At 31.7% G+C, this 15,549-nt stretch overlaps 1 long non-coding RNA gene across 1 annotated transcript in view; it reads right to left on the bottom strand.

Annotated features, from left to right (window-relative positions):
- Nucleotides 1-13,506, bottom strand: part of LOC135849154 (uncharacterized) — a 120,905-nt gene extending 107,399 nt beyond the window's left edge. Inside the window, exons 1-2 of the long non-coding RNA XR_010559498.1 lie at nucleotides 13,366-13,506; nucleotides 13,129-13,183 (exon numbers count right to left, since the gene is read on the bottom strand). This is a non-coding gene — a long non-coding RNA (uncharacterized LOC135849154). The remainder of the gene's footprint in view (nucleotides 1-13,128; nucleotides 13,184-13,365) is intronic.
- Between the last annotated feature and the right edge of the window lie 2,043 nt (nucleotides 13,507-15,549).

Genomic DNA, 15,549 nt, shown 5'->3' with positions numbered 1-15,549 from the left:
TGGTTAAATAGGCAGATTTTAAACATTATTAAACAATACAGAAATTTAATGTTTGTCAACATTTTTGTTGAAAGTTCAACTCCACTGCAGCTGTCTCTACGTATTTCTATGTCCACAGATTCAAATGCATAAATCAAGTAAGTAAGCAAAATTTTCAATCTTTGTTTGTTTTATACTTATGTAGAAAAATTTACACTTGACAGAGCTCAATCATCATTTTTTTTTAGATTACCAAAAAAAACAAAACAAACAAACAAACTCAGAAATTGATAGAAATTAAACGGAAATTCGAAATCGATCAAAAAAGTAGAAAGAGAAATTAAAAATGATACAACATTTTGAAAAACTAATCAGTTTTAAGAGAGTACCTGAAATAAAATTTAAAAACAAACTGTTCGTGATATTTTTACTACAATTTGAAACTAAATGGAACCAAAGCAACGCTCTCGACTAAAAACATACACGAAGTTTTATAAATAAATCGATCATAAAAGAGCACATTTTTGCATTTTAAAATTATTTTTATTTCCATTTTACAATTTTAAAAAATACTTCGAAGAAATTTCGCTCGTATTCTGCTGAATTTTTGTATACTTATAGCATACTTAAAACAAAGAGAAAATCAATTTTCGAAAATAAAAATTCATAATCTCTTTCCACCCGAAACAAAATCCATTAAATTATTTTTAAATTAGAATCATCATGTTTCAGTCCGAATTTTATTCTTTCTCCAAATTGTAAGCACTTTCAATGACATTTAAAGAAATAAAAATCGTAAAAATGCCACCAAATTAACCATCCAAATTCTCATTTTATAATTTTATCAAAAATTTAACACTGCTATTAAAATACAAAATGGGAATATCCATAAAAATTTCAAAAACATTACATCAAACAGCCTCTGAAAAATTTAATGAATTTACATACGAATTCTGATCTAGATTTATTTCTGCATTACTTCTCCCAGTTCTCCCTCCCCTGTTCATCCTCATCCAAATTTTTAAAAAATTTACCACCAAATAATACATAAGTACAAAGCAACACCGCCACATCTACTTATACAGTACATTCTACGATTAAAAATTCATGTTCGAGTAAATTTAATGAAAAATTTTTAAAATTCAGGACGAAAAATTTGCAATTAAAATATTCAATTGTAAAATCATTACTTTGGAAACAGGAACTCCCCCTCCCTCCCTCTTCCACAAATTTCACCCCAATTTTTAAAAAAAAACTCGTCTTTAGAGCTGGAATTTTTATGTTTTGCATATTTTTCTATAGACTAAGTGCACATTTAAAAAGATCTCCACGAATTATGAAATTTGCTAACGAATTAACCCAATATTATTTTGCATGTTTTGCACATTTCAGACCAAATTGCATATTTTAGCATATTTTAGGGGAAAACCTGCATATTTTTGCATCTATATATTTGAGCATTCTTTAGTATTTTTTCGCATATTTACGGAAATTTTGCAAAAATTGAGATTTTAAAGGCTAACAAAAAATTGCAACACTGCTAAAATATCATCAAGAAAACTTTTTCCCGAAATAATTCATGAATTCACCTATATTAAATGACTTGTTTTGCCTATTTTTAAAAAGAACAATGAGTATTTTTTTCATCAATGGGTTCATTTTGTTTTGAAATTAACAGTTTTCATATTTTTCAGCTTGAAAAATCCTTCTCAAGTATACGTCACTCAAACTGAAATTTTTACATTCTTTTTGCATATTTTGTGTACGAAAAAATTTGCATAAAATATTGCAAATTTTCATCATAATTATTTCTGCATAAAAATCCCAGCTCTACTCATCTTGCAAATTAATTTAAGAATTTCAAAATATTTTTAACAAGAAATTCCACAAAACTCTTATAAAATTACGAAATTTTTACCACCTCAATAAAATTCAATTTATGATATATTTTCTATAGAAACAGATTCATTCAAAAAAAAAAGATTGATTTTTTCGATTTCCTGGAGTGAAATATATACACATAGAATAAAAATGAGTAAGATGAAAGGGTGAATAGAATTTGAAAACTTGAGCATCGTTTCGAAAAACGAGCTTCAAATTTGGCCTCCAAATCATCCCATCAACGGATTTGATCACGAAAAAAAATGCAATGCAATCATATTCGTTTCAAAACATAAAAAATATGTATGTATTATTCAGAACTGAAAATCTCATAAAGTTACAGATGAACATTCGACGAAATCTAAACAATTCAAAATCATAGACGCAATGGACAATGAGCCAAAAAGACTTGCACACGGTTTTTATCTCGTTCAAAAAATAAAACCAACTCGAAAGTCCACAGAATGCAAAGAATTGGCCAAATGAGTTGATAATTTTTTCAAAAATAATTTTCTCAAACGATTAATTCAAAAAAAAAAATAATTTCGTTCGAACATCCAATTTTAAAAATTTTATTACATTCGATTCCAATTTTCCCCCTCAAAAAAAGGTCACCTTTCAGCGTTCCAATTTTTCAGCAAAATAATCAATTTCACATTTTCTCGTTCGTTATTCCTCAGCCCTCAAAACATCAAAGATCAGTGACCAATGGCTATTTTCACCAGCTCTTAAAATAATTTCCAATTTCATCGACGACGATCGTAAAATTATGATAAAATATCGCCGAGCTATTTATTTGTCCGACGACGACGACGTCTGCGACACAACATTTTAAATCGAGTAATTTTCAAACTTTCACCAAATTACCCGAGTATATATTCGACTGCAGCTTACGAACTTGGCGTATAATATAGGTATACTTTGGGTGAATATAAATTATACGAAATTTATTACGTACGAGTATACTTTGACATAAACACAAAGAAAAATTAGCCTATTAAATAGAACCTCAACTTGTAATATTTCAAAATATTCGTATATTAAACGGTCAGAGGTAGGCACCGCACACGTCATTGGGGGAAAAAACCTCTCAACATATTGAAATACTTATATACGAAAACCTTATTATAATGCGGACGAAAAACAGGGCAGATTACTCAAATGCAAGCTTCATTATATTTCGGAGTATTTCGAATTGAATTTTTCTATCAAAAGTATCCGCGAATTATTCTTCATTTTCCAGAGGATAAAAATGTACAACAATCAAACTCCTGGAACCTTTGACCTGCACATTTGAGCAATATCACAGCTGATGGCTCGAGCACAGTATGCAGTGTGCACTGCACCTCGTTTTAATTCGCTCGAGCAAATTGCATCTAACGTCACGACGATTCGCAAACCAAGCTTTGGGAAATTTTTCTTTGTGTAACGAACGCCAGCTGACACGATGCATTACGAACGACGACAACGACGTTGGGCGTATAAAATTTCAGCCTGGGTAAAATTTTGAGAACACCTGGGCGGCGTGTCGTTGCTACAAAGTTGCTGCAACTCTCCCAATAGTGGCCCCACTAAGACCGGCCGGCCACCGGGTCAGTGGTACTCATTATCACAATATCGAGCCGCCATCACCTCCATCGCTCTTCGCCCTCGTCTGCTTACCGTCGTGTGCATACGTCCGTATAACAATGTGTGAACGTGTGGTAGTATGTCTACGTAATCTCGCGACGTTGTTGTCGTCGTCTACGCTACAAGCGGAGGCCCTTACTAGGGAATATTTCGCAGCGTGTAGATTTTTTTCGAAAAAAAAAAAATAATAAATAAATAAAAGAAAACGCCGACCAACCCGACCAACATTCTAGGAAGGGTTCCAAGTTACCACATCCCTTCGGAAAATCCTCTCTTATATGAACTTCATCCTCTTCCTCATGCTCGAACGTCTTATATACTCGCACCCTTTCATTTCGTATGCTGAGTGCAAAAGTTTTCACCACACACAGATCCGGGGCTACGTAAAATACTCCTCGAGCCAAAAGCGAAGGTACCTCTCTACCTTCGTATTACCATAAACGTACACTCAAAGGCTCGAAATGCTACCTACGAATTGGTAGAGTTCGTCTGGACCTTTTTTTCATCCAATTTCGTATCATCGTTCGAAAACTTTTCGTTAAACTCTCGACTCAGCTGGCAATGCCATAAAATCTAAACACAACGTCGCAGTCAGTTGAGGAAAAAAAATCGACAATATACATAAATATACCACCGCCACGCTGCTGTGCCATCCTCCTGCTGCCCCCTCGCCCCCTTCATCGCCACCATATACCAAACAAAGTACACTACATAATATAGGTACCGTACACAACTCGAATTTTCAACAACGCAATGTCTGTGTATACTCGCGCGCCTTCGCATCAGTAATTGACCTCAAAAAAATTATATATTTACGAACAGAAAAAATAAAAATAAAAAGATCGCGATGGTGTAATCGTCGACTAAAAGTCCTATACTATGAACGAATGCAATGCGCGAATTTTTTTTATCAATTTATTGCCAAATAATCGCCACGTACCTACGTATACTGTACGATGTATACATAGTATAATATTAATCCTATATTATGTAGTATATTATATCGCATATATACACAATGTAAGTAAGTAAGTATACAGACGACGACGATGATGATGATGATGACGACGTCGGCGACGCATATTAACGCGTCGTCGTCTCGTCTCTCGTTCTGTCTCTCTTACACTCACTCTTTCTTTCTTTCGAAATGCATTCGCGAATAAATGGAGCAGAAAAATTGCCCGAGTAATCAATGTGCGACTGCGACACTGCCTTTTTGCTCATGCCTTACAAGTTGGCAAAATGTGCTATAGTAAGTCCAATTTCTGAATCACCCTAGAAATATTTTCGTACCTACTTTTCTCTTCATTGCATTCTTCCAGGGTTAAGAAATCACAAGCCCCCAACTTTTCGATCAATTAATGACTTAAGTGGACAAAAAAATGATCATTTTCCTGGATGACGATATTTAATCATAAGTTTGAATACTTTGACCTTCCCTTCCCCCTCTCCCAACCAAACCAATTCAATTTTTTTTTGTTGAAAATATGACTTGCTTACAACTTGAAACTTTTTTCGAAAGATTTCTCAAAAGGGAATCTCTTGAGGTGTCACACTCCGATTTGAACGGGACCGCGGGATTTGGGGGTTGGTTTTGAATAAAATACAGCGATTCGCGTGAATTTCAAAAATTTCCACACAAACGGGAAACTTTTGATTTTTTGGATTTTTTAGTTTTGAAAAAAGCTGGTCAAAAACCACTCTTGAGGTGTCACTCCCAAAATCGACTCAAATGTGGATAAACTCGTTAAACAGATCGAGTATAATACACAACTCGATTTTTAGCTGCCCAACTTCATATTCACGCCTTCTGCAGCAAATTCAAAATTTTGGAGAAATCGAAAAATCGTGCTGGAGGCTCCAGAATGGCTGGAAATGGTAAAATTTGGATTCGGGTAATTAATATTAGGTTTGGGACTTATTTTGACCATTTTTACTGATCAAGTACGTATGTACTTCCAAAAAAAACATAAATCGCCAAAAACAGTCAATTTTGAATTTTCAAAAATTCGCCAAAAATCGAAAAATGAACTTGGGCAGCTGAAAATTTGGTTTTGGGGGGTTTTAGACTATGCTCTTTCCAAAAATCGCAGTCCCGTTCAAATCGGAGGGTGACACCTCAAGAGGTTCCCTTGTCAGTAGAAAAAAATAGCTACCTATGATATTTTATTTATCATTTTCAATAGTGAAAGGTAGACTATAACTGAAATAAGGGAATTTCATCAGCACAAAAAAAGTAGAGGAGGGGGAAGGTGAAAATTGAAAACTTGGTTGCCAGATAAGAATAAAAGTAGGTATGTCATAAAAACTTCCATAGCCAAAATTTCATGAGCTGAAATTTATTTTTTGAATTTTTGTCGAATTTTTGAAAATGAAAAAGAATTGTTAATTTATTTTGAGGTAATTTTTTTGATTTTTTCTTCTCAAATATACCTACTTTTTTTTACACAAAATTAACCAGAGTGAGTAAACACGTCAGGTGAATCTGCCTCCCTCATCCATTACTTCGAAAATTAATCAGTCTCGAGGCATTCTGGAGCCCTAAGAGAGTTATCAATTTCCCCCAGAAATTGTATTTCTATTCCCCTGGAATGATAAAAAATTAACTTCAGCATTTATTTTAACCTAAGTTGGCTCTTAATGGGCACTTTCTCGACCATTTTAGACAGTTTTTGAGAACTTCCAGGAACACCAGTTCAATACTGAATTTTGCACCAATAAAGAAAAGAAAAAAATTCTCAAAAACGATGTAACATGTGGGTTTTTTTTGGTCGAGATATGTGTCTATGTCTATGTACATGACCATTAGACCATTTTGGAGCCCTCAGAAAGTTTTTGAATTTTCTCCATGAAATTTCAAATTTCTCAGTAAGAAGTAAAAATGAGCTTAAATATTCAAGAGTTGGCGAAATTTTTTCAAAATTCTCAATTTTCACGTCAGAATTCTGCCAAATAATCCGTTTCCCCACAAAAAAATGAAACTATCGACAAAATTGAAAAAAACAGTAATAAAAGAGAAGTCGATGAACATTTTTTTTTAAATTTCAATTTCTGTTTCAGATTTATCCAAATATAGGTTATGAAATAAGCCTTTTTTTCAAAAAAACCTCCCCCACATCCCCAAACTTTTTTTGAAAAATTTCTTTTACGATCTCTTTTGCCCTTTTTTCAACTCCATGGAGCTCTGCACTGGAAGACCACCATTGTCTAATACAATTCAATCCAATCCAATCCAAGATTCTTGGGGAGAGGGGGCGGGGTTTACAAAAAAAAGTTTTTAGTTACAGAAATTTCAACTTGAAAACTTAAAATTATAGAAAAAAATTGTCATTCAAATTTTTTGGTTTTTTTAAAAACTGTGGGACTTTCGTACCTACTGAGAAGCCATGGAAGATTTCTTCTTAAAATAGGGTGGGGGGTTGGAAAAATTTAAAATTTTTGAAAAACTGTCACCCTTCTGTTAAATTGTGTTCATTTGTTCTCAATTTTGAAGAGTTCTGTGCAGGGAGGGGGGATAAATATTGCTTGGGATGGGCCAGAGGAGTGTTTTCTTTTTTCGAAAAGGATCCATGTTCTTATTTAAAACTCAAATACATTAAGCTGAGAATTTTTGATAAGTAAATTTCATGAATGAAAATTGAAACTTTATTAATTATTATTTCAAACTTTCTTAAATGTGAAAGAATTTCTGAAAAATTGCAATTCTAAAAATTAAACCACAATTATCTTCAATTTTAAAATGTGAATAAGCCAGAATTGTCTAGTTTTTGAAAACATTTTTAGCTTCAAAATACTCTTCTGCTTATTATGACCTCTCTCTAGCCCTCCCCACCTCCCAAAAAATTAATTAAAATGCGAAAAGACTACAAAAGCAACTCTCTGTGTGATCCACTGATGCATAAAAAAAAAAATTGATTTGAATCTTTCAAAATTATTCTCATAAAGAAACTTTCCACATCTCCTAATCTCAATTCATTTTTATTATCGTGCCCTTTTTACTATAGGTAATAATAATTATTTTTTTTTAGAAAATGCTTAATAAAAGTATAGAATATTTCTTGTTCATCTGTTCATCAAACAAAAAGGAAACAATCGCATAATCTTGGGTATATTCATCAAAACTTGGGAACCATTCGACTTGACTCTCTTTATACTTCTTCTTTATACCATTAAAAAAAAAAAAGAAGTAAAATATGTACTTATTCAAATTTTTATCAAATTCCATCAGAAAATAATTTTTCCTTTCCCTATATCATCTTTGAACCAAAAAAAAAAAATTATAAAACTTTGAAGATGATAAAAATTTACGTTTCGAATCAAAGAACAAATTTAAAAATAAAATTAAAACACTTTGAATGAAAGTTTTGCAACTATAATTTTCTGTAATATTTTATTTAATCGCCCTCTCCTTCCTCTCATTCTTTCAAAATGGTCTTCGACCAGTCACATTCTGAGTCTCATTTAAATTTCTCATTGCAAACTTTTATTACTTTTGGGAAATGAAGAAAAAAAATGGAAAAATTGCTTCAAAAAATGAAAGCACGAAGGATTTTAAAGCAATAATACTTGAGTACATTAGAATAGGTGATTTACTCACAAACTTAATCGAACCTTTTGAATTCTCATACCCCCCCCCCCACCCAACAAATAGACAAAACGACAAAATATTTCAACAAATATGTACCTATACTCGGTCTTGAAAGAAAACTCGAGCAGTTACTCGTAAAATTATACGTAGTTTTGGCAACATATTCGCAACATTTTCTGCAAAAGTCCAGACTTTGAATATTTTAAAAAATTATGATTTTATCGTCATCATTAACATATCCTCACATTGTCTTTTTACTTCTCTTCTTCCTCGAACCAACATCTTTTCTCCTTTGTTTTTTTGCCATTCTACTTTTTTGAATTATTGCCTATACAAAACACATACCACCTATACGAGTAAGTATTTTGGATCTCTTATCTTTTGAAATCCTCCCCTTTACTGGTTCTATTCTCCTATATAATATACATCTCGTCATGTTTACTGCACGTACCGTACATCCTAATCAAATAATAATGCATAAATAATAAACATACAGACTGATAACTACATGCAAAAAAAAACCACCTCTAATTAGTTATGTACATTTCCTCCGATTATAGGGAACCAACATTGCGCTGATGGCAAAATTGATAAATTATTTTTCTAAAAAAAAATATGAATAATTTATTAAATGAAATAACATGTTGCATTTATGAGAATTTTAAAGAATCGGTAGGTCTATGTATGTCAAAAACGCACAAAATAATTGGATGCATTGTTAAAATATATAGGTACGTCTACGTATTAATGTATGCAACGAATTGAAAAAAAAAAAAGCTGTAGCAATCTGCACGCAAAATAAAAATTTTATAATTAGTGTACTGGCTTTAGTTTCATATTTTTGTTAACGAATTTCACTCGTGTACTGGAGCACTTGATGGGGAGCTTTTGATTGATGTAAAAATTCTAATTTTATCCCACGAGGGTCAAATTTTGGAGAAAAAGAAGTGTTTATGTGTAAATGGACCAATTTGGTTCCTCAGACAGTTTAAATTTGCAAATGCAGATAGATACTTTACAACTCCTACTTGTCCTAAAAATCCCACAAACATAAAAAAGTCAAAATAAAGAGACATAATCTGTTTTCAAAATGATACCAGAAGTCTATGTCTGTCTAGATCTATACACAAGTGGGCAATGAGCAAAGATCAGCTCACTATCAATCAGCTACATGTACTTGGACTCACATAAGACATGCAAAGGCCATGTATTCGTACACAATCATTTACTCTCTGTCTGTTTCTGTGTCTGTACATCCGATCAGCTGTTCTATTCGGTGTACAAATTGACGTCAATTGGGTTATCGATAACGTAGTCAATTTACGTATGTAGTATTTAATTTACCATGTACACAAATAAGAATCTCGGTACAACATATACATCGTACACAACTTTTTATCACCAGCTTTGAAAACGCCTGTTGGCTCGTTCCAAATTGGAAAGGAAACATTTTACACGCTGCAATTTGCTGCTGCTGATATTGTAATAAAGCGTGACGTCATCGTCAAAGCTCGCAATCGCATACCTCCGTACAGCCAAGTATACATATTTACTCGTAATACGTGTATCATGTACGACTGTCGACTACGTATACGTCTGTATAAGTATCTCTCTCGCTCTACGTGTACGTAAACTACCATTATACAGTATACACTATATCTACACATTTTTATGCAGCACCTATTGCATTGTATTCGAGCTACGTTCACATTTAATGGAGATTTTGAGCTATGCAGGGGCGAGAATTTGATCAATTTTTCAATTTTTAGAGCACAAATTTAATTTTGATGACTGCTACACACCTCATTCTTGTTACGAGTACTTTTCAAGGCCCAGAGTAGGTCTAGGTACACATTGAAGTCATGTAAGTAGCTATTTGGGGTCTCTGATTATTGCAGTCATGATATTGAGTTGACGGGGTGGGGGTAGGAGTCCGAAAAATTTTCATTTCAGGTGGATCCATGACCAATGACCATTCCAAAAGTTTCATGATTGATAATTGGTGAAGATACTAGAAAACGTTTTTTTTTTTGCATTTTTTCAACTTCTATTTCTAGAAGTTTTTTTGTAGGGGGGAGGGGGGGTGAAGAAATGTCGTTTATTCTTCGCCATGCCTCTTTCAAAAAAGAATAGCTCTTCATAAGTTTCAAAAATTTCGAAAATGTTTCACTCAAATTGAAAAATATCAACTGTTTTCTTAAAGATCAGCTTTTCTCGACGAAAAAAATATTCATGAGCACGAAAAATTTTCAGTATACTTACTCGTATTTTAATGAAAAATAAAACGAGGGCTCAACATCCTGTTGATACAGATACAAATACACAATTTCAACAAGTTATGTGGAAAAATTTTCAAAATGTTGAAAAAATGGATGTGAAGTCTCCCATCCAAGGAAAGTTTTGAGCCATGGATGTATTTTTAACTCTGACATAAAATTGTAAGTATTTTTTTCAAGTTATTAAAAGTCCAATAGACATGTTACAATTTTCAAGAGTCATATGACACGAAACTTATACATAAATAAAATTTGTCATTACTTTCAAAATTTTTGAAAGTCTGACATAATGGCAAGAATTTATTGCAATTTTTTACAAGTTCTTCAAAGCCGCACAAAATATTTGTAAAATCATTTAAAACTGAAAATGCAGAAGGTATTTTCAGTCAAAATTCGCCACTTTGGCAAATTAAAATAATTATAAACTCGTGTCAGACTTTAAAAAACTTCGAAAAAAAAAATTTTTAAGTTTCCTTAGAGAGAGGAAATTTCATTTTTTTTTCAAGTAGCAATTTATTCAAAAAAGATGAAAAAAAAAATTATTTACACATTTCTTTGAAAAAGTTAGAAAATAAAGAAATCAATTTGTAAATTTTGAAAAAATAATAATACTTAAATAAATAGTTTTCATTTCCCATGTCAATTTCATAATGGATAAAATCGATTTATTAATGGGAATTAATATTGAAATGCCGATCAACCACGTTAAATTTCTTTTTCAATTGACGAATTGACTCAGGTAAGTAAGTAAGTAAGTATACACTTAAAAAAGTGCACGATTCAATTTTTATTCAATTGGTAAGTGTACACTGAATATCAACTGATAACGTAGTTCGTTTGATAACGAATTACGCCAATTGAAACTGGGAAGGGGGAGAGAATGATCTAACTGAAAATTTTTCTGAAAAATTGATGAACAAAATTTCTCTTCTGTACGTAAGTATAGAAATTTTGTAGATCCATTTTTTTCCAAATTAGTGGATCGAAAATCTTTTACTCGTCGACTTGATAAAAGAGTTCGTTTGAAAATTAATTCAATTAGATACTTGACCAATAAAATTTATTTTCAGCAACTTAACATACTTAATATCATTTTTTCCCTCAAAATTCACGAATAAAATTTCCCCCAAGAGAGTTCAGTATTTTTTTTTCAAACTTTGTCATTCGATTTTTCCTCGAATCAGTTGATACCTAATGTTTCCAAAATTCATAATTTGATCAAAAAATTGGCCCATAAAATTGATTTTTTCGAACTTCACAAATGAAATTTTTCCGTAAGAGCGTTCAGTATTTTTTTTCGAAATTTTGTCGTTCGATTTTTCCTTGAATCAGTTGAAAATGTTTCTAAAATTCATTGGCCCATAAAATTTATTTTCATCTAATTCAAATATTTTTCTCAAACATTTATTGATTAAACTTTGAACTAAAACTATTCAATAAGTAGGTAGGTTAGTCGGTACCTACTTACTTTTTTGTTTTTTAAATTTCTTCGTTCGGTTTTTCTTTAAATCGATCGACTGAATATTTTCAAAAATTCTATTTAAAAATCAATAATGAAAATATTTACCTACCAATTTTTAGACGTTAGTTCGTCTAAAAATTGATCACTTGATTGAAAAATTGACGGATAAAATTTATTTCTCAATTACTTATTATAAAATATTAAAAAATTTAATGATTGGATTTTTTGTGATAAATCATCAATTGAATATTAACCATCTAATTATACAATTTGTTTAAAATCCATCATGTAATTGAATATTTTCCCAAAAAATCAACTAATAAAATGTTTTTAAAAATCGTTTACCAAAATATTGAGTATCGAAAAGGCAGCAATCAATCGAATGTTTCCCAAAATCTACTGCTGATATGGAAAATTCTTTTTGTTCGTCTTTTTACATTGCACCTATTTTCCTAATATATTTTTTTTAGCGAAAGAAAATTCTTTTCCTTTCTCCCTTCCTCTTTTTTCTGAAAATATACTCAAGCACCTAAATTTTTGAATGCCTGAATTTTGATGCAGGTGAAGTCGGTCTCTTATCTCTTTTTCTGACTTTTAACACAATATTTTTTTTTGGATATATCTACCTATAGATAATTATTTCGATGAATTTATGAACATCAACTATCTGCACTTCTGCAGTTGAACTCCAGTTGAAAATTTCCAAAATGGTCGACATTTTTCAAATAAGGTAAGTAGATATAGAAGAAACAAAAACACAATGATTTGAAAAATTTGGGGAAAATGAAGAAAATTGAATTCTGAGGGTAAAATGCGGTTGACGACTTTCGCTTTTCGATCATCCCCCTTCCCCCAATCCATTTATTTACCCTGCAATGGATTATTCTGCAGTTTTTATTTCACCTTTTTGCCTGGAAATTATTCATCTAAACCTTTTGATACCATGCTTTCATTTCTACACCCCATCAGCATTTTTATAAGAGAGGAAAAAACAGGAGGCGTACTTTTGATACATGATTCGTGTAAATTTCAAGTTTCTAGAAAGTTGAAAAAAAAACTGAAAAATAATATCTGTAAATTTTCTACCAAAAGAGAACAGAGAGGACAAATAAAGGCAAATTTTTGCCACATTCTAAAGGTAGGTAGATGGACGTATTCGCAATCAAACATTCTATTATAAGCCCAATTGGCAATTTCTCTTCGTATAAATTTTTATGGGCTTATCATGAACAGAGCTAAACTTCTCCATATTTAAGTTATAAAATTACATAACTAAAGTAAGAACAATGCTAGGTAAATGTACTTCAACTCACCTACATGTCACATTTTCAACATTTGATTCGTGGAATTAATTATGCACTGCAGCTTCTGCAAACAAAATATTACATTATTATTAATACAAGACGTTGAAATATCAAACATCACAGTTCAGATGTAGAATAAGAAGGGTTGGTTTTTACATGAATAATTTTAAAAGCACCGTAACTCCGTATGGTGTAACATTGCTCACTCAAAATGACACATTTTACATCGCCATTTAGTTTACTTACATAGTAGTATATCGTATATACTATACAAACTTAAGTAATTGAAAACATAACAACAACTTTTGCATCGCGATACAAAATACACAGATGGTATCGAATAACTTTTACTGTACACTTTGCCATCCCCTGCTGTCTGCTTTTTCATTCTCACCCTTGGCACAATTTCATCGGAAAATTACACGTTTTACACGTATTTAAACTCAAACGAGTACTGCGAGAGGTGGCAGTGGCAGTGGCAAGTTAACAAATACGACACCCTTCGCGGAAACGTACTGCAACCCGCAAAAACACTTATTCCCAGTACGATTGAAGGATTGGAATTTCATTTCACTCTGCTTTACTTCGTCTATTATTACTATTTGCAAAGTAATCGCAAATCGCAAATCCATACGCGATATACGACGTACATGTCAAATGAATGTGCATAATATAGCAAATTAATATAGTTTAGTTGGCAATTTTTAAACGATGGGAAAGTCATTTTAATCGAGTGGGTTTTTTTCTTCTTCGTCTCAACAACATCGAAGAGAAAAACATAATTACTTGTGTCTTTTGTCGAATATACAGGATGGAGAACCCACAATATGCCCCTTAAGCATTTAGTTAATTATAATATTTTTTTCATCCTATATATTAGTCGAAGCTTATTTTATGCTGAGTTTGCGTCTAGATGAAAGCATATTATATTGAAAAAATCACAGTTATTTTATAGATACCTACGTAGAAAAATTTTACTCTTGTGAATGGGATGGATACAGAATTTCCAATCGTGTTCTTTCGAAAAAAAAAAAAACAACAAATTGAAGTATTTTTCACTCGTATAAAAAACTGGAATAGTTTTGGAAGACATTCGTAATGATGCATACAATTTTGATTGTCAAAGACACACCGCAAAATCGACATGGCAATAACTGAATCAGAACTAAGTATAGAAAACTTCGCTCAAATGCTCATTTCAAAAGCAAAAAAAAAAAATGAAAATAAAATTGAAAAACATTTTAAAAAACGAAAAAAATAACTACCACAAGAATTCAATCTAAATTTTTTATAGCCCTTTATTTTCAAATTTGAACAATTTATCTGTTTGCCCACAATAGGTGATTGAAAAAAACTTTTAAAATTTTTCAAAAAAGCACAAAAAAATATAAAAACACGAATTCCTCTAGAACACAATAAATAAATCAATCGTCATTAAAATTAAAATCAACTCTAGGGTGACCTCAAATTCTCAGCTTAAAAAAACCTATTTAATTTTCTGACTTTGAAAAAAAAAAGTTCAAAAAGAATTCTAAAATGCTCAAAGCACTCCAATAAATGACTAAACCCACACCTCATTCAAAAAACAAGCCAACAGTTGCAAAAATTCAAACCAATCCTTTGGTAATCCCTGATTCTATACTAAAAAATTACTCGGTTTTTCTTCACGTAAAAAAGACTCCAAAAAGGTATTCAAAAAAGCTTAGAAAAATCTAAAAACGCACACCTTCCTCAGGGAATAACTTCACCACAGAAAAAATTCAAATTAATCATTTAGGGACCCCCAATTTCTGATTTTAAAAATTTCAGCGTTTTCCTGTACTTTAAAAAATATACCTGAAAAGCATTCAAAAAAGCTCAAAAAAATCTAAAATCACAGCTCCTTCAAAAAATAAGCTCATGAGGGAGAGAAAATTCAAGCTATAACTCTTTTGGTAACCCCTAATTCTTGGTTTTTAAAATTTCTTCATTTTTCTGTTCTTTAAAAAAAAACTTAAAAGAACCCAAAAAAGCTCAGAAAAAAATAAAAAGAAACCTCCCTCCAAGAATAAGAATAGCTCAGCAAATATTCAAATGAAATCATTGATAACCCCCTAATTTTCACCTTAGAAAATTCCTTCATTTTTCTGTAAGTAGGTATATACTTGAAAAAAAATTCCCGAAAGCATTAAAAAAATCTAAAAATACATTTTCCCTAATTACAAGAGAATCGATGTAAAAAACTCAGATTACCCGTTTGGTAACCCCTGATTGCTGACTTCGAAAATTTCCTCGTTTCCCAGTATTTCGAAAAAAACACAAAGAGCACCCAGGAAACCTAATAAAAATAAAAAACACATCACATTAAAAGAATAAGCCCAACCACTGCAAAAATCAAAACTATAATAAACCCTTTGGAAACCCCTAATTTCTGACTTGAAAAATTCCTTC

This window comes from Planococcus citri, chromosome 5 (assembly GCF_950023065.1).
Source record: "Planococcus citri chromosome 5, ihPlaCitr1.1, whole genome shotgun sequence".
Taxonomy (NCBI): Eukaryota; Metazoa; Arthropoda; class Insecta; order Hemiptera; family Pseudococcidae; genus Planococcus; species Planococcus citri.
Note: the sequence above shows the minus strand (reverse complement) of the source record. Positions and strands in the feature narration are given on the sequence as shown.